The sequence below is a fragment of the Toxotes jaculatrix genome, chromosome 16 (assembly GCF_017976425.1).
Source record: "Toxotes jaculatrix isolate fToxJac2 chromosome 16, fToxJac2.pri, whole genome shotgun sequence".
Taxonomy (NCBI): domain Eukaryota; kingdom Metazoa; phylum Chordata; class Actinopteri; family Toxotidae; genus Toxotes; species Toxotes jaculatrix.
In genome coordinates this window covers 602322-627695 of record NC_054409.1, presented here as the reverse complement: position 1 = coordinate 627695, position 25374 = coordinate 602322, and the positions used below count along the sequence as shown (strand labels likewise).

Here is a 25374-nt window from a genome sequence, read left to right as displayed (position 1 = left end):
GACGTGAAGCTAACAGCAGCAGGTAGCTCACAGAGAGAGATCATCTTTAGCAGCTGTCACTGTTCACTGAGCTCAACTGGAGAAAAATATCCTGGAGTCAGAGAAAAATCCTGGACAGTAAAAATGTGGGCGACAGGAGCAGAGTCATGATGGGGACATGTTGGACAGGACAGTTTTTCAGCTTCCAGAGGTTGATGTTGTGGTCCATCAGTCAGTGAAGGTGAGGCTGTAGAGCAGGGGTAGGCAAACTGTTCCACCAAGGGCCGGTGTGGCTGCAGGTTTTTGTTCCAACCAATGAAGAGCACACAGTTTGACCAATCAACTGTCTGAAGACTGAGATCAGTTGATTAAATGAGTCTAGTCTGGTGTGCTGCTGCTTGGTTGGAACAAAAACCTGCAGCCACACCGGCCCTTTGTGGAACAGTTTGCCCACCCCTGCTGTAGAGTGTGATGGACATGAATTCTTCTGGAGCTTCTGGAGAGGAGAAAGGACTCTCTGTTGTAATGACTACAAAAAGAAGGCAGCTGAGACCAGTCACAGTGTTTGGGATTTAGAGCAGGTACACACTGGATATAGATGTGAAAAAGCTGCTGTTTCCTAACAAATCCCACTTTATTTAACAATCATCTGACTGTTGAATCTCTGAGAAATGAAACATGGAGTGAATGAAGAGATCTTTGGATGACAGAGTTTAGGAAAGTTTTCAAAGCTTTGTTATGAATGAAAACCACTTTGTGCTCAGTCTCTGTTGAGTTGAATGAATGTTTTCGTTGTGGATCCAGGAAATAGACTCTACACATGAGAGACATGATAGAATGTGTTGAACTGCTCCTTCCTCCACCAGCCTATGATACCAAACTGCAGTGAGGACAAGCTCAGCGGGAGTCTGTTCTCTGAGCAACTAATTCCAGTAAGAGCAGTTTCTAATGAGCAGATCTCACACACTGACAAACTACAGTCTCCATGACTGGAGCGTCTGGGGTCAAAGGTCAGAACCACCCTCAGGACTTATTACAGAAGACAGTGCGACAGTGATTCATCAGTGTACAGATACATGTCAGTAAATGTTTACCACACTCCATGAAGATCAAACTGCAGCAAAAGCTCAGATCTTCTGCTACAGCTGCTCATTTCTACCTGTCAACAGGTGCAGAGCTCTTCAACAAACAGGTTTTACACCTGGTTAAAGTCATAGAGGTGATGATGATGAATGACACCATCAGATCTGATGTTTGTAAAAAGGCTGGAAGCTGTTTCCAAACAGAGCTGTGAAGCTGAGAGTTGAAGGACGACACCAACAACTCCTTTAATCTGCATCTGACATCTGACTGTTGTTTTCAGATCCAGCTGTGAACATGTGGACTTCTCATTTTAACTGCACAAACCTACTGAGCTACTAAATATATTGATCCTCTAATGACAGACCTGACTGATATGAATCTGCGTTGACATGAACAGGTGTGTGAATGTTGTGGTGACATGTGGATGATGTGTGTAGAAGGCTGACATGATGATGATCCACAGCAACAGAAGGACACAGTCACTCTGCTCATGTTAGAGAGAAGCTCATTGATTAGCACATATCTGATTGGATTATCACTGATTTTCATCTTCATCTGTTATCCTTTGTTCAGGTTGAGTTACTGCAGGTTGTCAGAGATCAGCTGTGCGTCTCTGGCCTCAGCTCTGAAGTCCAACCCCTCCCATCTGAGACACCTGGACCTGAGTGAAAACAGCCTGCAGGATTCAGGAGTGAATCATCTGTGTGGTTTTCTGCAGAGTCCAGACTGTGGACTGGAGACTCTGAGGTCAGACTCCATTGGTTACTTGTGTGCTGAGATGAATATGATGTGAAAGTTGTGCTTTATTCAGTATTTATTAGGTCAAATCTCCTTCAGAATTTCTAACATTCAAAGTGTGAAATGGTTGAAAGGAAGTTGTGAAAGTGCTGACTCTGATTTTCAAAGTGATTTTTAAAGCTTTGAAAATGATTTGGATTCTGACTCTTACAGTCCACATTGACAGTGTCAGCAGTTTGACTGAGTTGAGCTTGTGTTATTCACAAAGTCTCATTGAGATCAGGATGTTTGACAAGAACTGATCTGTACAACACGTGTGAGCAGGTCTGAAGGCACAAGTGTTCATAGCTGCTCCCAATGGCCTCACTCACAGGCACAGTGAAAAGCCTGCTGTCACAGAGAGGACATTTTCACACAGTGTCTCCTGAAGACATTCATAGAGCTACACTCAGCTGCTGAGCTGAACAGGGACACAAATATTTGTGGAACCAATGAAAACAGAGCAGAGAGAGAAGTTCAAACCCTGGCTCCTTTCTCAGCTCCACACAGCCGACCAATCACTGAGCCCACTGGGTGTCAACGTCCCACTGTGTCTTTGTCACACCGACACAAACTGTGGGACACAGACCCCCCCTAAGCTGACAGCCACCAAGAAGGTGGGGCCAGGAATCCCAGAATGCAATGCTGGAACAGCAGATTCAAATGTGTGAGCAGAGAGTGTTGGATGAAGCTCAACTTGCTTTGGACCAAAGACACATGACTGGAATGTGATGAAATGTCTCATTCAACACACTGCACATGTGCTGAATGTCTGCAGCTTCTCAAACTCTCAACACAAACTTCAGTCACACTCAAAACATCAAAGGCTCAAACTATTATTTCACACAATATGAAAGATTTCATTTGAAACCTTAGTGAACACTTTGAAAACTTTCTTCCAAACTGTTAAACCTGAGTGTGAATGTGGGACTTTTTGAAGGAGATTTGAGCTCAGAGATTTGATGCTGATCCACACTGAGCATCTTGTTCAGCTTCATATTTCAAACTCATTGAATGAAGATTCAAAATCCAACACTTGCTAATTGACTCTTTACTTTGGAACAATTTCATCTTCACCTTCAGTTGACTTTTATATTTCTTCACATAAAAAGCAAATATTCCACATTAAGACAGAAAGAAATGTTTCTTCACTCTTTGCTTTATGATCTGTGATGTTTATAGTGACTGAAGTTAATGAGAGCTGTGTTTGACTTTTAGTATCTGACTGTTTTTAAGCTGCATCCTGTTGGTTCAGGTGTTTGGAGTTTCCATTTTCCAAACTTGTACATTCTCAACCTTCTTCAGCTCTGAACAGATGATGAAACACTCAACGCTTTCAAGCAGGAACTTTGTCTCCTAAACTCACATCTTTTATTCTTTATTCAGGTTGAGTTCCTGCAGTTTGTCAAAGATCAGCTGTGCTTCTCTGGCCTCAGCTCTGAAGTCCAACCCCTCCCATCTGAGAGACCTGGACCTGAGTGGAAACTACCTGCAGGATTCAGGAGTGAATCATCTGTGTGGTTTTCTGCAGAGTCCAGACTGTGGACTGGAGACTCTGAGGTCAGACTCCATTGTTTACTTGTGTGCTGAGATGAATATGATGTGAAAGTTGTGCTTTATTCAGTATTTATTAGGTCAAATCTCCTTCAGAATTTCTAACATTCAAAGTGTGAAATGGTTGAAAGGAAGTTGTGAAAGTGCTGACTCTGATTTTCAAAGTGATTTTTAAAGCTTTGAAAATGATTTGGATTCTGACTCTTACAGTCCACATTGACAGTGTCAGCAGTTTGACTGAGTTGAGCTTGTGTTATTCACAAAGTCTCATTGAGATCAGGATGTTTGACAAGAACTGATCTGTACAACACGTGTGAGCAGGTCTGAAGGCACAAGTGTTCATAGCTGCTCCCAATGGCCTCACTCACAGGCACAGTGAAAAGCCTGCTGTCACAGAGAGGACACGTCACCATGGTTTAAATACGGAGAGGACATTTTCACACAGTGTCTCCTGAAGACATTCATAGAGCTACACTCAGCTGCTGAGCTGAACAGGGACACAAATATTTGTGGAACCAATGAAAACAGAGCAGAGAGAGAAGTTCAAACCCTGGCTCCTTTCTCAGCTCCACACAGCCGACCAATCACTGAGCCCACTGGGTGTCAACGTCCCACTGTGTCTTTGTCACAGGGACACAAACTGTGGGACACAGACCCCCCCTAAGCTGACAGCCACCAGGAAGGTGGGGCCGGGAATCCCAGAATGCAATGCTGGAACAGCAGATTCAAATGTGTGAGCAGAGAGTGTTGGATGAAGCTCAACTTGCTTTGGACCAAAGACACATGACTGGAATGTGATGAAATGTCTCATTCAACACACTGCACATGTGCTGAATGTCTGCAGCTTCTCAAACTCTCAACACAAACTTCAGTCACACTCAAAACATCAAAGGCTCAAACTATTATTTCACACAATATGAAAGATTTCATTTGAAACCTTAGTGAACACTTTGAAAACTTTCTTCCAAACTGTTAAACCTGAGTGTGAATGTGGGACTTTTTGAAGGAGATTTGAGCTCAGAGATTTGATGCTGATCCACACTGAGCATCTTGTTCAGCTTCATATTTCAAACTCATTGAATGAAGATTCAAAATCCAACACTTGCTAATTGACTCTTTACTTTGGAACAATTTCATCTATACCTTCAGTAGACTTTTATATTTCTTCACATACAAAGCAAATATTCCACATTAAGACAGAAAGAAATGTTTCTTCACTCTTTGCTTTATGATCTGTGATGTTTATAGTGACTGAAGTTAATGAGAGCTGTGTTTGACTTTTAGTATCTGACTGTTTTTAAGCTGCATCCTGTTGGTTCAGGTGTTTGGAGTTTCCATTTTCCAAACTTGTACATTCTCAACCTTCTTCAGCTCTGAACAGATGATGAAACACTCAACGCTTTCAAGCAGGAACTTTGTCTCCTAAACTCACATCTTTTATTCTTTATTCAGGTTGAGTTACTGCAGTTTGTCAGAGATCAGCTGTGCTTCTCTGGCCTCAGCTCTGAAGTCCAACCCCTCCCATCTGAGACACCTGGACCTGAGTAACAGCAACCTGCAGGATTCAGGACTGAATCATCTGTGTGGTTTTCTGCAGAGTCCAGACTGTGGACTGGAGACTCTGAGGTCAGACTCCATTGTTTACTTGTGTGCTGAGATGAATATGATATGAAAGTTGTGCTTTATTCAGTATTTATTAGGTCAAATCTCCTTCAGAATTTCTAACATTCAAAGTGTGAAATGGTTGAAAGGAAGTTGTGAAAGTGCTGACTCTGATTTTCAAAGTGATTTTTAAAGCTTTGAAAATGATTTGGATTCTGACTCTTACAGTCCACATTGACAGTGTCAGCAGTTTGACTGAGTTGAGCTTGTGTTATTCACAAAGTCTCATTGAGATCAGGATGTTTGACAAGAACTGATCTGTACAACACGTGTGAGCAGGTCTGAAGGCACAAGTGTTCATAGCTGCTCCCAATGGCCTCACTCACAGGCACAGTGAAAAGCCTGCTGTCACAGAGAGGACACGTCACCATGGTTTAAATACGGAGAGGACATTTTCACACAGTGTCTCCTGAAGACATTCATAGAGCTACACTCAGCTGCTGAGCTGAACAGGGACACAAATATTTGTGGAACCAATGAAAACAGAGCAGAGAGAGAAGTTCAAACCCTGGCTCCTTTCTCAGCTCCACACAGCCGACCAATCACTGAGCCCACTGGGTGTCAATGTCCCACTGTGACTTTGTCACAGGGACACAAACTGTGGGACACAGACCCCCCCTAAGCTGACAGCCACCAGGAAGGTGGGGCCAGGAATCCCAGAATGCAATGCTGGAACAGCAGATTCAAATGTGTGAGCAGAGAGTGTTGGATGAAGCTCAACTTGCTTTGGACCAAAGACACATGACTGGAATGTGATGAAATGTCTCATTCAACACACTGCACATGTGCTGAATGTCTGCAGCTTCTCAAACTCTCAACATAAACTTCAGTCACACTCAAAACATCAAAGGCTCAAACTATTATTTCACACAATATGAAAGATTTCATTTGAAACCTTAGTGAACACTTTGAAAACTTTCTTCCAAACTGTTAAACCTGAGTGTGAATGTGGGACTTTTTGAAGGAGATTTGAGCTCAGAGATTTGATGCTGATCCACACTGAGCATCTTGTTCAGCTTCATATTTCAAACTCATTGAATGAAGATTCAAAATCCAACACTTGCTAATTGACTCTTTACTTTGGAACAATTTCATCTTCACCTTCAGTTGACTTTTATATTTCTTCACATACAAAGCAAATATTCCACATTAAGACAGAAAGAAATGTTTCTTCACTCTTTGCTTTATGATCTGTGATGTTTATAGTGACTGAAGTTAATGAGAGCTGTGTTTGACTTTTAGTATCTGACTGTTTTTAAGCTGCATCCTGTTGGTTCAGGTGTTTGGAGTTTCCATTTTCCAAACTTGTACATTCTCAACCTTCTTCAGCTCTGAACAGATGATGAAACACTCAACGCTTTCAAGCAGGAACTTTGTCTCCTAAACTCACATCTTTTATTCTTTATTCAGTTTGAGTTGGTGCAGTTTGTCAGAGATCAGCTGTGCTTCTCTGGCCTCAGCTCTGAAGTCCAACCCCTCCCATCTGAGACACCTGGACCTGTGGGGAAACAACCTGCAGGATTCAGGAGTGAATCATCTGTGTGGTTTTCTGCAGAGTCCAGACTGTGGACTGGAGACTCTGAGGTCAGACTCCATTGTTTACTTGTGTGCTGAGATGAATATGATGTGAAAGTTGTGCTGACAGTAAAGTGCAGACATCACACTGATATTATACTGATCCACACTGAGGATCTTCATGGTAAAGTCTGTTTTCTTCTTCTGTGGTTTAGTCCACTGACTGTGGCAGAGCAATGTTGAGCTACAGATTTCAAAGCTTCATTTAACAAGAAAAAAGCTTCACTCTTTAAATCACATCCAAGTTTTTTCCACACTCACATCAACAAATATATATTCAGTATTTTCTTCTTCCAACACGACTAGAAAGTGATGAGACTAAAGTCAAAGTGACTCAGATACAGCTCTGGAAAAAATTGAGAGACCACTGCAAATTCTTCTGAAATCAATATCTCTACAGGTATGACAGCCATTCCATTCCTGTGTATGTTGAATTCCAACACAAGCACACCTCAGTCTACTTAATGAGGTACTGATTAGGTGATCACCTGAACCAAATCCTATTTAATGAGGAAAAGTATAAAAACCACTGCTGTGATCATCACTATGCTCTTGCAATAGGACTGGATGGATGGCACAAACAGTGCTGGTAGTACCTCAAAAGTAATAGCAATCAAAAAAATAACTATTGACCATGCTAAAACAGTTGAAAAGAAAAGTTTTGTTTGAGGAAAAGAGAGAAAAAAGAGGAAAATTCTGGCTTTACTGGCAGAGGGATACAGTGAGCGTCAGGTTGCTTCCATCCTTTAAATTTCTAAGATGGCTGTTCATAAGAACAAGGTCAAGCAGCAGACACTGGGGACAACAAAGCTACAGGCTGGCAGAGGGCGAAACGACTGTCCACTGACCAGGATGACCGTCAACTCATGCGAATGTCACTCAGCAACCGTAGGATGACATCAAGTAACCTACAAAAAGAATGGCAAATGGCAGCTGGGGTGAAGTGCACGGTGAGAACGGCTCGAAACAAGCTTCTAGGGGCAGGGCTCAAGTCGTGTAAAGCTAGAAATAAGCCCTTCATCAATGAGAAGCAAAGAAGAGCCAGGCTGAAGTTTGCAAAAGATCATAAGGATTGGACCATAGAGGACTGGAGTAAGGTCATCTTCGCTTATGAGTCCAATTTTCAGCTTTGCCCAATACCTGGTCATCTAATGGTTAGACGGAGACCTGGAGAGGCCTACAAGCCACAGTGTCTCACACCCACTGTGAAATTTGGTGGAGGATGGGTGATGTGCTTCAGCAAGGCTGTAATCGGGCAGATTCATCTTTGCGAAGGACGCATGAATCAAGCTACGTACAAGGTTATCTTGGAAGAAAACTTGCTTCCTTCTGCTCTGACAATGTTCCCCAACTCTGAGGATAGTTTTTTCCAGCTGGACAATGCTCCATGCCACACAGCTTGGTCAATCAAGGTGTGGATCAAGGACCGCCAAATCAAGACCCTGTCATGGCCAGCCCAATCTCCAGACCTGAACCCAATTGAAAACCTCTGGAATGTGATCAAGAGGAGGATGGATGGTCACAAGCCATCAAATATACCTGAGCTGCTTGAATTTTTGCATCAGGAGTGGCAGAAAGTCACACAACAGCAACGTGAAAGACTGGTGGAGAGCATGGCAAGATGCTTGAAAGATGTGATTGAAAATCGGGATTATTCCACCAAATATTGATTTCTGAACTCTTCCTAACTTAAAACATTAGTATTGTGTTGTTTAAAAATGAATATGAACTTGTTTTCTTTGCATTATGTGAGGTTTGAGAACACTGCATCTTTTTTGTTATTTTGACCATTTGTCATTTTCTGCAAATAAATGCTCTAAATGATAATATTTTTATTTGGAATTTGGGAGAAATGTTGTCAGTAGTTTATAGAATAAAACAAAAATGTTCTTTTTACTCAAACACATACCTATAAATAGTAACAACGGATAAACTGATCATTTTGCAGTGGTCTCTTAATTTTTTCCAGAGCTGTATTGAGAACAAACTCAGCATGTTTGTTAAATGTCGTCACCGTTACATGAAGTGAAAATCTTTTCCATTTTGTCTCAATCATTTGTTGACTTTCCTCCAAACTTCAGCCTGACATGTTTGTTCTCTGTCAAAACTTTAGGATCTTTAGTAGAATCTGAAACAAATGTCAACAACATGAGTTTGTATAGATGGAGCCACTGGTGGAGCTGGAAGAGTTTAAGAGCTGAAGTCACTATGTCTTTATTGAAGCAGCAGCATGTTGTCATTAATATTAATGAGAGCTGTGTTTGACTTTTAGTATCTGACTGTTTTTAAGCTGCATCCTGTTGGTTCAGGTGTTTGGAGTTTCCATTTTCCAAACTTGTACATTCTCAACCTTCTTCAGCTCTGAACAGATGATGAAACACTCAACGCTTTCAAGCAGGAACTTTGTCTCCTAAACTCACATCTTTTATTCTTTATTCAGGTTGAGGGGCTGCAGTTTGTCAGAGATCAGCTGTGCTTCTCTGGCCTCAGCTCTGAAGTCCAACCCCTCCCATCTGAGACACCTGGACCTGAGTAACAACAAGCTGCAGGATTCAGACCTGAAGGAACTGTGTGGTTTTCTGCGGAGTCCAGACTGTGAACTGGAGACTCTGTGGTCAGACTCCATTGTTTACTTGTGTGCTGAGATGAATATGATGTGAAAGTTGTGCTTTATTCAGTATTTATTAGGTCAAATCTCCTTCAGAATTTCTAACATTCAAAGTGTGAAATGGTTGAAAGGAAGTTGTGAAAGTGCTGACTCTGATTTTCAAAGTGATTTTTAAAGCTTTGAAAATGATTTGGATTCTGACTCTTACAGTCCACATTGACAGTGTCAGCAGTTTGACTGAGTTGAGCTTGTGTTATTCACAAAGTCTCATTGAGATCAGGATGTTTGACAAGAACTGATCTGTACAACACGTGTGAGCAGGTCTGAAGGCACAAGTGTTCATAGCTGCTCCCAATGGCCTCACTCACAGGCACAGTGAAAAGCCTGCTGTCACAGAGAGGACACGTCACCATGGTTTAAATACGGAGAGGACATTTTCACACAGTGTCTCCTGAAGACATTCATAGAGCTACACTCAGCTGCTGAGCTGAACAGGGACACAAATATTTGTGGAACCAATGAAAACAGAGCAGAGAGAGAAGTTCAAACCCTGGCTCCTTTCTCAGCTCCACACAGCCGACCAATCACTGAGCCCACTGGGTGTCAACGTCCCACTGAGTCTTTGTCACAGGGACACAAACTGTGGGACACAGCCCCCCCTAAGCTGACAGCCACCAGGAAGGTGGGGCCAGGAATCCCAGAATGCAATGCTGGAACAGCAGATTCAAATGTGTGAGCAGAGAGTGTTGGATGAAGCTCAACTTGCTTTGGACCAAAGACACATGACTGGAATGTGATGAAATGTCTCATTCAACACACTGCACATGTGCTGAATGTCTGCAGCTTCTCAAACTCTCAACACAAACTTCAGTCACACTCAAAACATCAAAGGCTCAAACTATTATTTCACACAATATGAAAGATTTCATTTGAAACCTTAGTGAACACTTTGAAAACTTTCTTCCAAACTGTTAAACCTGAGTGTGAATGTGGGACTTTTTGAAGGAGATTTGAGCTCAGAGGTTTGATGCTGATCCACACTGAGCATCTTGTTCAGCTTCATATTTCAAACTCATTGAATGAAGATTCAAAATCCAACACTTGCTAATTGACTCTTTGCTTTGGAACAATTTCATCTTCACCTTCAGTTGACTTTTATATTTCTTCACATACAAAGCAAATATTCCACATTAAGACAGAAAGAAATGTTTCTTCACTCTTTGCTTTATGATCTGTGATGTTTATAGTGACTGAAGTTAATGAGAGCTGTGTTTGACTTTTAGTATCTGACTGTTTTTAAGCTGCATCCTGTTGGTTCAGGTGTTTGGAGTTTCCATTTTCCAAACTTGTACATTCTCAACCTTCTTCAGCTCTGAACAGATGATGAAACACTCAACGCTTTCAAGCAGGAACTTTGTCTCCTAAACTCACATCTTTTATTCTTTATTCAGGTTGATTAACTGCAGGTTGTCAGAGATCAGCTGTGCTTCTCTGGCCTCAGCTCTGAAGTCTAACCCCTCCCATCTGAGACACCTGGACCTGAGTGAAAACTTTAACCTGCAGGATTCAGGAGTGAATCATCTGTGTGGTTTTCTGCAGAGTCCAGACTGTGGACTGGAGACTCTGAGGTCAGACTCCATTGTTTACTTGTGTGCTGAGATGAATATGATGTGAAAGTTGTGCTTTATTCAGTATTTATTAGGTCAAATCTCCTTCAGAATTTCTAACATTCAAAGTGTGAAATGGTTGAAAGGAAGTTGTGAAAGTGCTGACTGATTTTCAAAGTGATTTTTAAAGCTTTGAAAATGATTTGGATTCTGACTCTTACAGTCCACATTGACAGTGTCAGCAGTTTGACTGAGTTGAGCTTGTGTTATTCACAAAGTCTCATTGAGATCAGGATGTTTGACAAGAACTGATCTGTACAACACGTGTGAGCAGGTCTGAAGGCACAAGTGTTCATAGCTGCTCCCAATGGCCTCACTCACAGGCACAGTGAAAAGCCTGCTGTCACAGAGAGGACACGTCACCATGGTTTAAATACGGAGAGGACATTTTCACACAGTGTCTCCTGAAGACATTCATAGAGCTACACTCAGCTGCTGAGCTGAACAGGGACACAAATATTTGTGGAACCAATGAAAACAGAGCAGAGAGAGAAGTTCAAACCCTGGCTCCTTTCTCAGCTCCACACAGCCGACCAATCACTGAGCCCACTGGGTGTCAATGTCCCACTGTGACTTTGTCACAGGGACACAAACTGTGGGACACAGACCCCCCCTAAGCTGACAGCCACCAGGAAGGTGGGGCCAGGAATCCCAGAATGCAATGCTGGAACAGCAGATTCAAATGTGTGAGCAGAGAGTGTTGGATGAAGCTCAACTTGCTTTGGACCAAAGACACATGACTGGAATGTGATGAAATGTCTCATTCAACACACTGCACATGTGCTGAATGTCTGCAGCTTCTCAAACTCTCAACATAAACTTCAGTCACACTCAAAACATCAAAGGCTCAAACTATTATTTCACACAATATGAAAGATTTCATTTGAAACCTTAGTGAACACTTTGAAAACTTTCTTCCAAACTGTTAAACCTGAGTGTGAATGTGGGACTTTTTGAAGGAGATTTGAGCTCAGAGATTTGATGCTGATCCACACTGAGCATCTTGTTCAGCTTCATATTTCAAACTCATTGAATGAAGATTCAAAATCCAACACTTGCTAATTGACTCTTTGCTTTGGAACAATTTCATCTTCACCTTCAGTTGACTTTTATATTTCTTCACATACAAAGCAAATATTCCACATTAAGACAGAAAGAAATGTTTCTTCACTCTTTGCTTTATGATCTGTGATGTTTATAGTGACTGAAGTTAATGAGAGCTGTGTTTGACTTTTAGTATCTGACTGTTTTTAAGCTGCATCCTGTTGGTTCAGGTGTTTGGAGTTTCCATTTTCCAAACTTGTACATTCTCAACCTTCTTCAGCTCTGAACAGATGATGAAACACTCAACGCTTTCAAGCAGGAACTTTGTCTCCTAAACTCACATCTTTTATTCTTTATTCAGGTTGATTAACTGCAGGTTGTCAGAGATCAGCTGTGCTTCTCTGGCCTCAGCTCTGAAGTCTAACCCCTCCCATCTGAGACACCTGGACCTGAGTGAAAACTTTAACCTGCAGGATTCAGGAGTTAAGCATCTGTGTGGTTTTCTGCAGAGTCCAGACTGTGGACTGGAGACTCTGAGGTCAGACTCCATTGTTTACTTGTGTGCTGAGATGAATATGATGTGAAAGTTGTGCTGACAGTAAAGTGCAGACATCACACTGATATTATACTGATCCACACTGAGGATCTTCATGGTAAAGTCTGTTTTCTTCTTCTGTGGTTTAGTCCACTGACTGTGGCAGAGCAATGTTGAGCTACAGATTTCAAAGCTTCATTTAACAAGGAAAAAGCTTCACTCTTTAAATCACATCCAAGTTTTTTCCACACTCACATCAACAAATATATATTCAGTATTTTCTTCTTCCAACACGACTAGAAAGTGATGAGACTAAAGTCAAAGTGACTCAGATATTCAGAGCAAACTCAGCATGTTTGTTAAATGTCGTCACCGTTACATGAAGTGAAAATCTTTTCCATTTTGTCTCAATCATTTGTTTACTTTCCTCCAAACTTCAGCCTGACATGTTTGTTCTCTGTCAAAACTTTAGGATCTTTAGTAGAATCTGAAACAAATGTCAACAACATGAGTTTGTATAGATGGAGCCACTGGTGGAGCTGGAAGAGTTTAAGAGCTGAAGTCACTATGTCTTTATTGAAGCAGCAGCAGCATGTTAATATTATTATATATTAATATTAATGAGAGCTGTGTTTGACTTTTCTCAACCTTCTTCAGCTCTGAACAGATGATGAAACACTCAACGCTTTCAAGCAGGAACTTTGTCTCCTAAACTCACATCTTTTATTCTTTATTCAGGTTGAGTGACTGCAGTTTGTCAGAGATCAGCTGTGCTTCTCTGGCCTCAGCTCTGAAGTCCAACCCCTCCCATCTGAGAGACCTGGACCTGAGAGGAAACAACCTGCAGGATTCAGACCTGAAGGATCTGTCTGATCTTGTGAAGAGTCCAGACTGTGGACTGGAGACTCTGAGGTCAGTAGAGGGTTGGAGTCAGTCCATGCTGCTTTCATCTGTATTGTACTAAACACAGTTCGTATCAAAGCAAAGATCCAGTGTCTCCTGTAAACCTCCAACCTTCTCAGTGGCTGCTTTCCTCATTGAAGCTGTGAGAGGAGAACGGGGACAGGCCTCAGGATGGGACAGAAAGACAGAGACGCAGAGGACAGTCAGCCAATCACAGCAGCCACAACCTAATTGTGATCTGTTGTTGTTGTTGTGTTCATGTCAACAGGAAATAAAGCTGGATCACAGCTGACAGCCTCACAGGATGTGTAGAGACAGTTGTCCTCATTGGTCCAACTGTCCTACCATCACATCTAATCTGAGAGTTTGTTGTCTCATTTCAACAGTAAAGAATTGATGAGTTTGATCTTTGTCACAGCTCTGAGATCAGTCTGACTGCAGCCTGCAAATCACTGGCTCTGATTTCAGAGAAGCATCATGACATTTTGTCAGCATGTGGTCTGATACAGAGCAGAACCTCTGCTGAAGTCCAGTGATCACATCTGTATATCTGTCCATCTGTCAGATACTTTCAGTGACAGCCTCCATGTTTATTTGTCAGCTGATATTTCAGAAGCAGATCAGATGTTCATCAACACACAGAGACTCTTTCTTTAAATGGAACATGAGTTGACATGTAACAGCAGTGAATCCATCACTAAACTGTTTGTGCAGTAATGAAGCTTCATGACTCAGCAGTTTATTTCCACTGTGGACTTGAGTGAAATGTTCAGAGTAAACAGACTTGATGCTAAAAGTCTCTGCAGGTGTGTGAGCTTCCAGCTCAGTGTCTTCACTCCAATACGTTAACATGAGAGCTGAGAGGAAGCTGCTACACTACACAGCTGCTCCACTTCTGCTCTGAACAGGACTGAAGTCCCTGCTGCTCTTTATACTGGATGTGCTGCATCAGTGACTGACAGCTGATGAAGTGAGTCTCTGTAAACACTGATTTATCACCTCTGTTGTCTGTCTTCTTCTCTCAACAGATGGAGGTAGTGATCTTTCTAAAGGAGAGAGTGAAGAGGACGGTGTGTGTGTTGAGAGAGGACGAGCTGTGTCCTGATGATCCAGAGAGGTTGAAGCAGCAGCAGCTTGTGTGTAGAGAGGCTCTGATTGGTCCATGTTACTGGGAGGTAGAGTGGAGAGGAGAGCTTCATCCAGCAGTGACTGACAGAGGAACCAGAAGAAGTGGAGAAGACTCTCAGTGCTGCAGTCTGAACTGCTCTGAGAACAGCTCCACTGTCAAGTCCACCATCATCCCTGTGTGTTCCTCTGGATCTGAAAGAGAATCATCAGTGTATCTGGACTGCTCTGCTGCTGCTCTGTCCTTCTACACAGTCTCTGCAGACACACTGAGACTCCTCCACCTCCTCCACCCTCCACCTGGACTTTATCTGGTCTTTCTATTTCATTCACAGATGCTGAACCCAAAATGATAAATCAGATTAATCAGCTCCATCATGTGGTGTGATGGAGAATTGCAGCTAATTTGCACATTATTTTTTTAGTGCAGAGCCTGACGATACATATATTATTATTCACCATACGTCTTATTCTACTTATTATCAAACGACATCAAAAAGTAGTTTGACAGCCTGATTGCTTTGTTATACATGTTTATATACGTTATAATTTATGTGAAATATACATTTCACATAAAAACATGGTTGAAACCTGAAATAAGTCACAAGACTTTACCTTTACCAAGAGTTTACAAGACTACTTTTTACCTTTTTATGAAATCACAGTTAAAGTGTTATATTTTTTCTTTTTATTTTTTTCACTGTCTCAGATTTTATAATGGGTGTGTATTGTATGAAATGTTCAGAGCTGCAGTGACTGACATCACCCACACTCTGTCTAACATCTATTAAAATTTTCCCTAAAAGCTTCTTTCAACTTCTTCATTCTCACAATTACCAACCTTCAGGGACAAATAATATATGACAATGTATAGAAAGTTGTCCTCTCTCACCCAGTGTTACTCTCATTGTGACACAACCCACAGTTTTTAAGTAAATCCCCTCCATACTGACCAAACCTCCCATAGACTGCCACGTTAAACTGAGCTCTGAACTTCTCGTCATGAACAGAGATGATGGGAGGATTTAAACTGTGACAGCTCGTACACCATAAACAGCAGGGACATATAAAATATATCACAAGGCTTTACTGAAGCCTTGTGATGCTCATGGTGAAAATAAAAAAAAGGAATTCAATTTTTCCAACTATCAGGGCATTTTTGATGACATGTTCTGTCCTACTGCTGGGGAGCCCACTACCCTGCACTGCTGACTGCAGCAGACTTTACAAGGTCTAGAAAAGACTTTGAAGCTCCCCTGTGTCCCACTACTGCAGACAGCACCGTAGTGGGCGAATGAGAGCTGCAAAGTCTATGTTCATCGCCACCGTCTGCAGTAAGTGAACCTTCCATTGTGTCTGTGGTCCCCTTTTAAACCTTTTAAATCGTTTTTGGGGAAAAAAAGGTATTTAAATCTTTATTTGTAACAACTTTCCTTTTTAAAGGGTCATTTTAATCTTTCTATAGGATTATAAATAAGAAGATTTTTAAAGATTTTAAATACATAATGCCCGTGCCCCATGGAGCACTCATACAGAGTGCTGCATCTCTTCACCTAACCTAACCTCATCATCCCCAAATCTATCTGTCTCAATCTATCACTCATATGTGTAAAAAATAAAAAGGGTTTGTAGTGTTTTATTATGTGTATAATATAAAGAGCTTAGATGAAGCTCCATGCTTTCAATATCTGTCTTATGGGGAATCTAAATATGCATACTGTTCATTTTTGTTTGCTTTTGCACATTGTGTAAAAGTGTATGTACATGTGTGTCCTAGAGTGTGTGTGTCACCTGGAGAAGGGGGCTGGAGCAGGAAGAGACAGTCTTTTAACCTCACATCCTGGATCCCTGGCTGCTGTAGACTTTTACATTAAAAGACATCATGAATCTCTGAGTTTCCCTTGTGTGCGTGTGTTTGAGTACAACATGTATATAATCCTAAACCTGGGGGCAGTAGACACCAGACATGAACTGCATCATGTTAAAATCAGAGCAAAGCAGCAACGATTACAAAAAGACAGAAAGTCAAACATGTGAGAGCACGATTGAATGTGGAGGAAGAGACAGAGATGATGGTTCTACTTCAGTCCAGCTGCTGAAAACTGTTTCCACTGCAGTTCTACTCCAACGTGGAAAAATGCAGAATATTACCTGACACTTCTAACAGACAGGAGCTGAAAACTTCACACAGAAAATACAAGTGTCCCTGAATAACAAAGAGAGGAACGAGAGGAAGAGAAAGTGGGTGGACAAAGAGAAAAGAAGGAGCTGAGAGAGAGCAATGGAGGAGAGAAACTTTAAAGTCCAACAGTGATTCATCATAGTTTGTGAAAACTAACTGATACTTGTCCTGAGTGTTCAGTCAGTGAAAGAAACCATGAAAACAAAGCTGATTCTTCATTTTACATTTATCATGAATGAGTAAGGGACTTTTTTTTGGATCACTTGATTATTCATCTGAGAAAAGCAGTAAGTTCTTTGAGTTACTGAGTCACTGCAGTGTGTTCAAAACAACTATACTTATAGAAATGAAGGCACTGATCACACAGTCTAAAACATAAGCTTCAGAAAAAAATGAATACATTTCATATGCTGAAGGAAATGTTAGGTTTGTGTCATGTCCAACAGTCGACAATCAACCAAATACCCAAAAAATCCAAGCTGTCTCTTGGGAAAGAAAGCAAAGGCCCACGTGGGACACTTTTCAAAACATTTGACTAAATGAACTAAACACTGACATGAACTACTAACATGTATTGACTCAGCGAAAACCTTGGAGCTGATCTGGACTTTCCTGTGGTTTCCTCTTGTCCTTGTAACAGCAGTAGCTCCTCCCTTCCTTGTCAATAATTGTGCAGAAATATCTGAGGGCTTCTTTCTTCCTAAATCATAAGCAAGTCCTGTCCAGTCCAACTGTTTCTGCTCCTGTTTGACTTCTGAACTTGTCTCTGGCTGTGTGTCCACTTACTGCAGCCTCTGACATCAGACTGTAGAATCTTGATACATCAAAGGCATCAAAGGACAAACACACGCTCACACATACCGGTACTTATATCTTTGTGAGGACACTCTCTGGCATAATGCTTTCCCTCGCCCTAACCTCTCTCTCTCTTAGCATCTCAGACCTATGTCAGTACCTGTGCCTCTGTCAAAGAATACAAAAAAAAAAAAACACTAGACCTGTACACACATAAAGTCATGTATTCATCTGTGAATGTGTGTTTGATGAGTGCAAAGTGAAAATGCTGCATGAACCTTGTTTTTGTAAAAGCTTCTCTTGTTTCCTTTGCTTCTTACAACTGTATATTTTTCAAGCATCATCTGTCATATTGAAGAAATAAGTTCATTCAGTAGCGTTATTTCTTTTTTTACTGTCATCATGTACACTTTTCTTGTCTCGAAGACGGCAGCATCCCCACCAAAGCCTAAAAATAAAGTATACCAGCGAAATGACAACATCTAGCACACATTTCTTCCGCAAAGAAAGAGCAAAGTCGGACAGGGGAGCTCCCACTTGTGGCGCTCTATAAAGATGTTTGACTTTTCACCAACTCAAAAGGCTCAGCCATAAGGCCGAGCCAGCCAAAAATAACTTCAACTCATTGGTGTTCCTCTCCACGGAAGTCTTTAGTAAAAGGCGAAAGACTTGTGCGTTATGAAGAGAAACAAGAGTCAGAACAGGCCTGTCTCAGAGAGCAGCTGAGGACCCTAGTCGTCCCAGCTACCACCGTCGCGGTGCGCCTCCCTTGGCTTGCCGCGTGCTAAATCCCAGCCTCCCCTCCATTGCCCCCCCAGCATCTCCAGCCTGAAAAATCCAGGCCTGGCTTTTACATGGACACTACAAAGTCTGGGAAACGATCAGGCGTCTTCAGGGAGTCCGCGACCAATCATCGTAGCTGAAGTGCACTGTGTTGTTGAGCGGGGTTCCCTGGGTGATATCAGTAAATCAACTGACTGGTTGTGCACAATTCACTTGATAAAAACTTAGCCGCATTTTCCTTCAGCCACTGTAAAAGTTTGACTCCTAACTAAACGTGTGTGTCAGAGCTTGATTTTCTACAAAGCAAGAGAAAGGTGCACCGTTCCCGGCGGCACTGCAATGCCAGGTCGATGCGTGGAGTGAGCGGAGCAAGCTCCCTTTTCAGCTCCCTCTCCTAAAAATGGGTTTAATACGTTATCCCCATATAGGGGACATATCAGATATTAAACTGATAAGAACAGATACTACACTTGATCTTAGCCAAAAGGCCGAGAAGCGATGAGGCCCAAGCATTTGACGTCCAAATCAAGCTCTTGGTACAACCGTCACTTGTCGCGGTGTCCCGTTTGTAAGCCAGCTTATCAATTGCCGCCACTTAGCAACTCCGCCCATCTGTCTGCTGTGTACTTTTCCCTGCCGCTATACAAAGATGTTTGACCTTTCACCAACTCAAAAGGCTCAGCCATACGGCAAACCGGCCAAAAATAGCTTCAACTCATTGCTGTTCCACACCAAAGCCTAGAAATAAAGCATACTAGAACAACATCTAGCACACATTTCTTCCACAAACAAGCAGCACAGTCGGACAGGAGAGCTCACACTTCATTTTGTCATGGAAAGGCCACGCCCACTTCCCCAATTCCAATGGGAACACGGGGAATTGTCATGACTAAACACGCCACTCTGTAGCGCACGCCAGAGAGCTTCTGCAGAGCAACACTGCCGCTTTGTGGACAGACTGCAAAAGCTGACATGTAACTCCAAATCAACAAAGCCACTTCACAAAATGGAGAGCCTTCAGCAGGTTAGCACATGGGCATTCCTGACACATTGTGTTTTCTTCTACACGCACGCAACAGGGGAGAGCGCGAACGCAGTCCCCCACTACCAGAAATTATGCAGTCGAGATTCCCACATTTGGGGAATTCGCAGGGGTCAGCACAGCCGGAGTGCAATGGCTGAGCCTCGCCCTGGGTGAACCACCTTGTTGATCATGGTATCTCCCCTGCCAGGTAAGTATGAGCTGCAGTTGGAAGAGAGCGGGTGGTGGTCACTAGGCACAGCGCTCTGGCTGACGGTGCCTACAATGCATAATCCCACATTTCAGCGCCTTGAGCATCAGCTCCCCTTTGTCTGTTACATTTATGGCTGAAAAGACACAAACACTGCTGCAAATAGGCTGTGGCGTGCGGCAAACGCGCTTTGTTGGATCTACCCATCATGCACTGCTCTGCCAAAAACAAAGGAACACTGTGTGAAATGCCACTAGTCAAGCTGTCTCTTGGGAAAGAAAGCAAAGGCCCACGTGGGACACTTTTCAAAACATTTGACTAAATGAACTAAACACTGACATGAACTACTAACATGTATTGACTCAGCGAAAACCTTGGAGCTGATCTGGACTTTCCTGTGGTTTCCTCTTGTCCCTGTAACAGCAGTAGCTCCTCCCTTCCTTGTCAATAATTGTGCAGAAATATCTGAGGGCTTCTTTCTTCCTAAATCATAAGCAAGTCCTGTCCAGTCCAACTGTTTCTGCTCCTGTTTGACTTCTGAACTTGTCTCTGGCTGTGTGTCCACTTACTGCAGCCTCTGACATCAGACTGTAGAATCTTGATACATCAAAGGCATCAAAGGACAAACACACGCTCACACATACCGGTACTTATATCTTTGTGAGGACACTCTCTGGCATAATGCTTTCCCTCGCCCTAACCTCTCTCTCTCTTAGCATCTCAGACCTATGTCAGTACCTGTGCCTCTGTCAAAGAATACAAAAAAAAAAAAACACTAGACCTGTACACACATAAAGTCATGTATTCATGTAGTCATCTGTGAATGTGTTTGATGAGTGCAAAGTGAAAATGCTGCATGAACCTTGTTTTTGTAAAAGCTTCTCTTGTTTCCTTTGCTTCTTACAACTGTATATTTTTCAAGCATCATCTGTCATATTGAAGAAATAAGTTCATTCAGTAGCGTTATTTCTTTTTTTACTGTCATCATGTACACTTTTCTTGTCTCGAAGACGGCAGCATCCCCACCAAAGCCTAAAAATAAAGTATACCAGCGAAATGACAACATCTAGCACACATTTCTTCCGCAAAGAAAGAGCAAAGTCGGACAGGGGAGCTCCCACTTGTGGCGCTCTATAAAGATGTTTGACTTTTCACCAACTCAAAAGGCTCAGCCATAAGGCCGAGCCAGCCAAAAATAACTTCAACTCATTGGTGTTCCTCTCCACGGAAGTCTTTAGTAAAAGGCGAAAGACTTGTGCGTTATGAAGAGAAACAAGAGTCAGAACAGGCCTGTCTCAGAGAGCAGCTGAGGACCCTAGTCGTCCCAGCTACCACCGTCGCGGTGCGCCTCCCTTGGCTTGCCGCGTGCTAAATCCCAGCCTCCCCTCCATTGCCCCCCCAGCATCTCCAGCCTGAAAAATCCAGGCCTGGCTTTTACATGGACACTACAAAGTCTGGGAAACGATCAGGCGTCTTCAGGGAGTCCGCGACCAATCATCGTAGCTGAAGTGCACTGTGTTGTTGAGCGGGGTTCCCTGGGTGATATCAGTAAATCAACTGACTGGTTGTGCACAATTCACTTGATAAAAACTTAGCTGCATTTTCCTTCAGCCACTCTAAAAGTTTGACTCCTAACTAAACATGCGTGTCAGAGCTTGATTTTCTACAAAGCAAGAGAAAGGTGCACCGTTCCCAGCGGCACTGCAATGCCAGGTCGATGCGTGGAGTGAGCGGAGCAAGCTCCCTTTTCAGCTCCCTCTCCTAAAAATGGGTTTAATACGTTATCCCCATATAGGGGACATATCAGATATTAAACTGATAAGAACAGATACTACACTTGATCTTAGCCAAAAGGCCGAGAAGCGACGAGGCCCAAGCGTTTGACGTCCAAATCAAGCTCTTGGTACAACCGTCACTTGTCGCGGTGTCCCGTTTGTAAGCCAGCTTATCAATTGCCGCCACTTAGCAACTCCGCCCATCTGTCTGCCGTGTACTTTTCCCTGCCGCTATACAAAGATGTTTGACCTTTCACCAACTCAAAAGGCTCAGCCATACGGCAAAGCCGGCCAAAAATAGCTTCAACTCATTGCTGTTCCACACCAAAGCCTAGAAATAAAGCATACTAGAACAACATCTAGCACACGTTTCTTCCACAAACAAGCAGCACAGTCGGACAGGAGAGCTCACACTTCATTTTGTCATGGAAAGGCCACGCCCACTTCCCCAATTCCAACGGGAACACGGGGAATTGTCATGACTAAACACGCCACTCTGTAGCGCACGCCAGAGAGCTTCTGCAGAGCAACACTGCCGCTTTGTGGACAGACTGCAAAAGCTGACATGTAACTCCAAATCAACAAAGCCACTTCACAAAACGGAGAGTCTTCAACAGGTTAGCGCATGGGCATTCCTGACACATTGTGTTTTCTTCTACACGCACGCAACAGGGGAGAGCGCGAACGCAGTCCCCCACTACCAGAAATTATGCAGTCGAGATTCCCACATTTGGGGAATTCGCAGGGGTCAGCACAGCCGGAGTGCAATGACTGAGCCTCGCCCTGGGTGAACCACCTTGTTGATCATGGTATCTCCCCTGCCAGGTAAGTATGAGCTGCAGCTGGAAGAGAGCGGGTGGTGGTCACCAGGCACCGCGCTCTGGCTGACGGTGCCTACAATGCATAATCCCACATTTCAGCGCCTTGAGCATCAGCTCCCCTTTGTCTGTTACATTTATGGCTGAAAAGACACAAACACTGCTGCAAATAGGCTGCGGCGTGCGGCAAACGCGCTTTGTTGGATCTACCCATCATGCACTGCTCTGCCAAAAACAAAGGAACACTGTGTGAAATGCCACTAGTCAAGCTGTCTCTTGGGAAAGAAAGCAAAGGCCCACGTGGGACACTTTTCAAAACATTTGACTAAATGAACTAAACACTGACATGAACTACTAACATGTATTGACTCAGCGAAAACCTTGGAGCTGACCTGGACTTTCCTGTGGTTTCCTCTTGTCCTTGTAACAGCAGTAGCTCCTCCCTTCCTTGTCAATAATTGTGCAGAAATATCTGAGGGCTTCTTTCTTCCTAAATCATAAGCAAGTCCTGTCCAGTCCAACTGTTTCTGCTCCTGTTTGACTTCTGAACTTGTCTCTGGCTGTGTGTCCACTTACTGCAGCCTCTGACATCAGACTGTAGAATCTTGATACATCAAAGGCATCAAAGGACAAACACACGCTCACACATACCGGTACTTATATCTTTGTGAGGACACTCTCTGGCATAATGCTTTCCCTCGCCCTAACCTCTCTCTCTCTTAGCATCTCAGACCTATGTCAGTAGCAGTGCCTCTGTCAAAGAATACAAAAAAAAAAAAAAAAACACTAGACCTGTACACACATAAAGTCATGTATTCATGTAGTCATCTGTGAATGTGTGTTTGATGAGTGCAAAGTGAAAATGCTGCATGAACCTTGTTTTTGTAAAAGCTTCTCTTGTTTCCTTTGCTTCTTACAACTGTATATTTTTCAAGCATCATCTGTCATATTGAAGAAATAAGTTCATTCAGTAGCGTTATTTCTTTTTTTACTGTCATCATGTACACTTTTCTTGTCTCAAAGACGGCAGCATCCCCACCAAAGCCTAAAAATAAAGTATACCAGCGAAATGACAACATCTAGCACACATTTCTTCCGCAAAGAAAGAGCAAAGTCGGACAGGGGAGCTCCCACTTGTGGCGCTCTATAAAGATGTTTGACTTTTCACCAACTCAAAAGGCTCAGCCATAAGGCCGAGCCAGCCAAAAATAACTTCAACTCATTGGTGTTCCTCTCCACGGAAGTCTTTAGTAAAAGGCGAAAGACTTGTGCGTTATGAAGAGAAACAAGAGTCAGAACAGGCCTGTCTCAGAGAGCAGCTGAGGACCCTAGTCGTCCCAGCTACCACCGTCGCGGTGTGCCTCCCTTGGCTTGCCGCGTGCTAAATCCCAGCCTCCCCTCCATTGCCCCCCCAGCATCTCCAGCCTGAAAAATCCAGGCCTGGCTTTTACATGGAGACTACAAAGTCTGGGAAACGATCAGGCGTCTTCAGGGAGTCCGCGACCAATCATCGTAGCTGAAGTGCACTGTGTTGTTGAGCGGGGTTCCCTGGGTGATATCAGTAAATCAACTGACTGGTTGTGCACAATTCACTTGATAAAAACTTAGCCGCATTTTCCTTCAGCCACTGTAAAAGTTTGACTCCTAACTAAACATGCGTGTCAGAGCTTGATTTTCTACAAAGCAAGAGAAAGGTGCACCGTTCCCGGCGGCACTGCAATGCCAGGTCGATGCGTGGAGTGAGCGGAGCAAGCTCCCTTTTCAGCTCCCTCTCCTAAAAATGGGTTTAATACGTTATCCCCATATAGGGGACATATCAGATATTAAACTGATAAGAACAGATACTACACTTGATCTTAGCCAAAAGGCCGAGAAGCGATGAGGCCCAAGCGTTTGACGTCCAAATCAAGCTCTTGGTACAACCGTCACTTGTCGCGGTGTCCCGTTTGTAAGCCAGCTTATCGATTGCCGCCACTTAGCAACTCCGCCCATCTGTCTGCCGTGTACTTTTCCCTGCCGCTATACAAAGATGTTTGACCTTTCACCAACTCAAAAGGCTCAGCCATACGGCAAAGCCGGCCAAAAATAGCTTCAACTCATTGCTGTTCCACACCAAAGCCTAGAAATAAAGCATACTAGAAGAACATCTAGCACACATTTCTTCCACAAACAAGCAGCACAGTCGGACAGGAGAGCTCACACTTCATTTTGTCATGGAAAGGCCACGCCCACTTCCCCAATTCCAACGGGAACACGGGGAATTGTCATGACTAAACACGCCACTCTGTAGCGCACGCCAGAGAGCTTCTGCAGAGCAACACTGCCGCTTTGTGGACAGACTGCAAAAGCTGACATGTAACTCCAAATCAACAAAGCCACTTCACAAAACGGAGAGTCTTCAACAGGTTAGCGCATGGGCATTCCTGACACATTGTGTTTTCTTCTACACGCACGCAACAGGGGAGAGCGCGAACGCAGTCCCCCACTACCAGAAATTATGCAGTCGAGATTCCCACATTTGGGGAATTCGCAGGGGTCAGCACAGCCGGAGTGCAATGACTGAGCCTCGCCCTGGGTGAACCACCTTGTTGATCATGGTATCTCCCCTGCCAGGTAAGTATGAGCTGCAGCTGGAAGAGAGCGGGTGGTGGTCACCAGGCACCGCGCTCTGGCTGACGGTGCCTACAATGCATAATCCCACATTTCAGCGCCTTGAGCATCAGCTCCCCTTTGTCTGTTACATTTATGGCTGAAAAGACACAAACACTGCTGCAAATAGGCTGCGGCGTGCGGCAAACGCGCTTTGTTGGATCTACCCATCATGCACTGCTCTGCCAAAAACAAAGGAACACTGTGTGAAATGCCACTAGTCAAGCTGTCTCTTGGGAAAGAAAGCAAAGGCCCACGTGGGACACTTTTCAAAACATTTGACTAAATGAACTAAACACTGACATGAACTACTAACATGTATTGACTCAGCGAAAACCTTGGAGCTGACCTGGACTTTCCTGTGGTTTCCTCTTGTCCTTGTAACAGCAGTAGCTCCTCCCTTCCTTGTCAATAATTGTGCAGAAATATCTGAGGGCTTCTTTCTTCCTAAATCATAAGCAAGTCCTGTCCAGTCCAACTGTTTCTGCTCCTGTTTGACTTCTGAACTTGTCTCTGGCTGTGTGTCCACTTACTGCAGCCTCTGACATCAGACTGTAGAATCTTGATACATCAAAGGCATCAAAGGACAAACACACGCTCACACATACCGGTACTTATATCTTTGTGA

General features: G+C 43.3%; 9 non-coding genes across 9 annotated transcripts; all 9 read right to left on the bottom strand.

Annotated features, from left to right (window-relative positions):
- Nucleotides 1-18072: 18072 nt before the first annotated feature.
- Nucleotides 18073-18187, bottom strand: LOC121196728. The gene has a single exon (XR_005896158.1). It is a non-coding gene; the product is annotated as a U5 spliceosomal RNA (small nuclear RNA).
- Nucleotides 18188-18581: 394 nt separating this feature from the next.
- Nucleotides 18582-18772, bottom strand: LOC121196514. Its single transcript, XR_005895966.1, has one exon. It is a non-coding gene; the product is annotated as a U2 spliceosomal RNA (small nuclear RNA).
- Nucleotides 18773-19348: 576 nt separating this feature from the next.
- Nucleotides 19349-19512, bottom strand: LOC121196105. The gene has a single exon (XR_005895584.1). It is a non-coding gene; the product is annotated as a U1 spliceosomal RNA (small nuclear RNA).
- Nucleotides 19513-20671: 1159 nt separating this feature from the next.
- Nucleotides 20672-20786, bottom strand: LOC121196725. Its single transcript, XR_005896156.1, has one exon. It is a non-coding gene; the product is annotated as a U5 spliceosomal RNA (small nuclear RNA).
- A 394-nt stretch (nt 20787-21180) lies between these two features.
- LOC121196685 lies at nt 21181-21371 on the bottom strand. Its single transcript, XR_005896127.1, has one exon. It is a non-coding gene; the product is annotated as a U2 spliceosomal RNA (small nuclear RNA).
- Nucleotides 21372-21948: 577 nt separating this feature from the next.
- Nucleotides 21949-22112, bottom strand: LOC121196303. Its single transcript, XR_005895771.1, has one exon. It is a non-coding gene; the product is annotated as a U1 spliceosomal RNA (small nuclear RNA).
- Nucleotides 22113-23277: 1165 nt separating this feature from the next.
- Nucleotides 23278-23392, bottom strand: LOC121196724. Its single transcript, XR_005896155.1, has one exon. It is a non-coding gene; the product is annotated as a U5 spliceosomal RNA (small nuclear RNA).
- Nucleotides 23393-23786: 394 nt separating this feature from the next.
- LOC121196513 lies at nt 23787-23977 on the bottom strand. Its single transcript, XR_005895965.1, has one exon. It is a non-coding gene; the product is annotated as a U2 spliceosomal RNA (small nuclear RNA).
- Nucleotides 23978-24554: 577 nt separating this feature from the next.
- Nucleotides 24555-24718, bottom strand: LOC121196302. Its single transcript, XR_005895770.1, has one exon. It is a non-coding gene; the product is annotated as a U1 spliceosomal RNA (small nuclear RNA).
- Between the last annotated feature and the right edge of the window lie 656 nt (nt 24719-25374).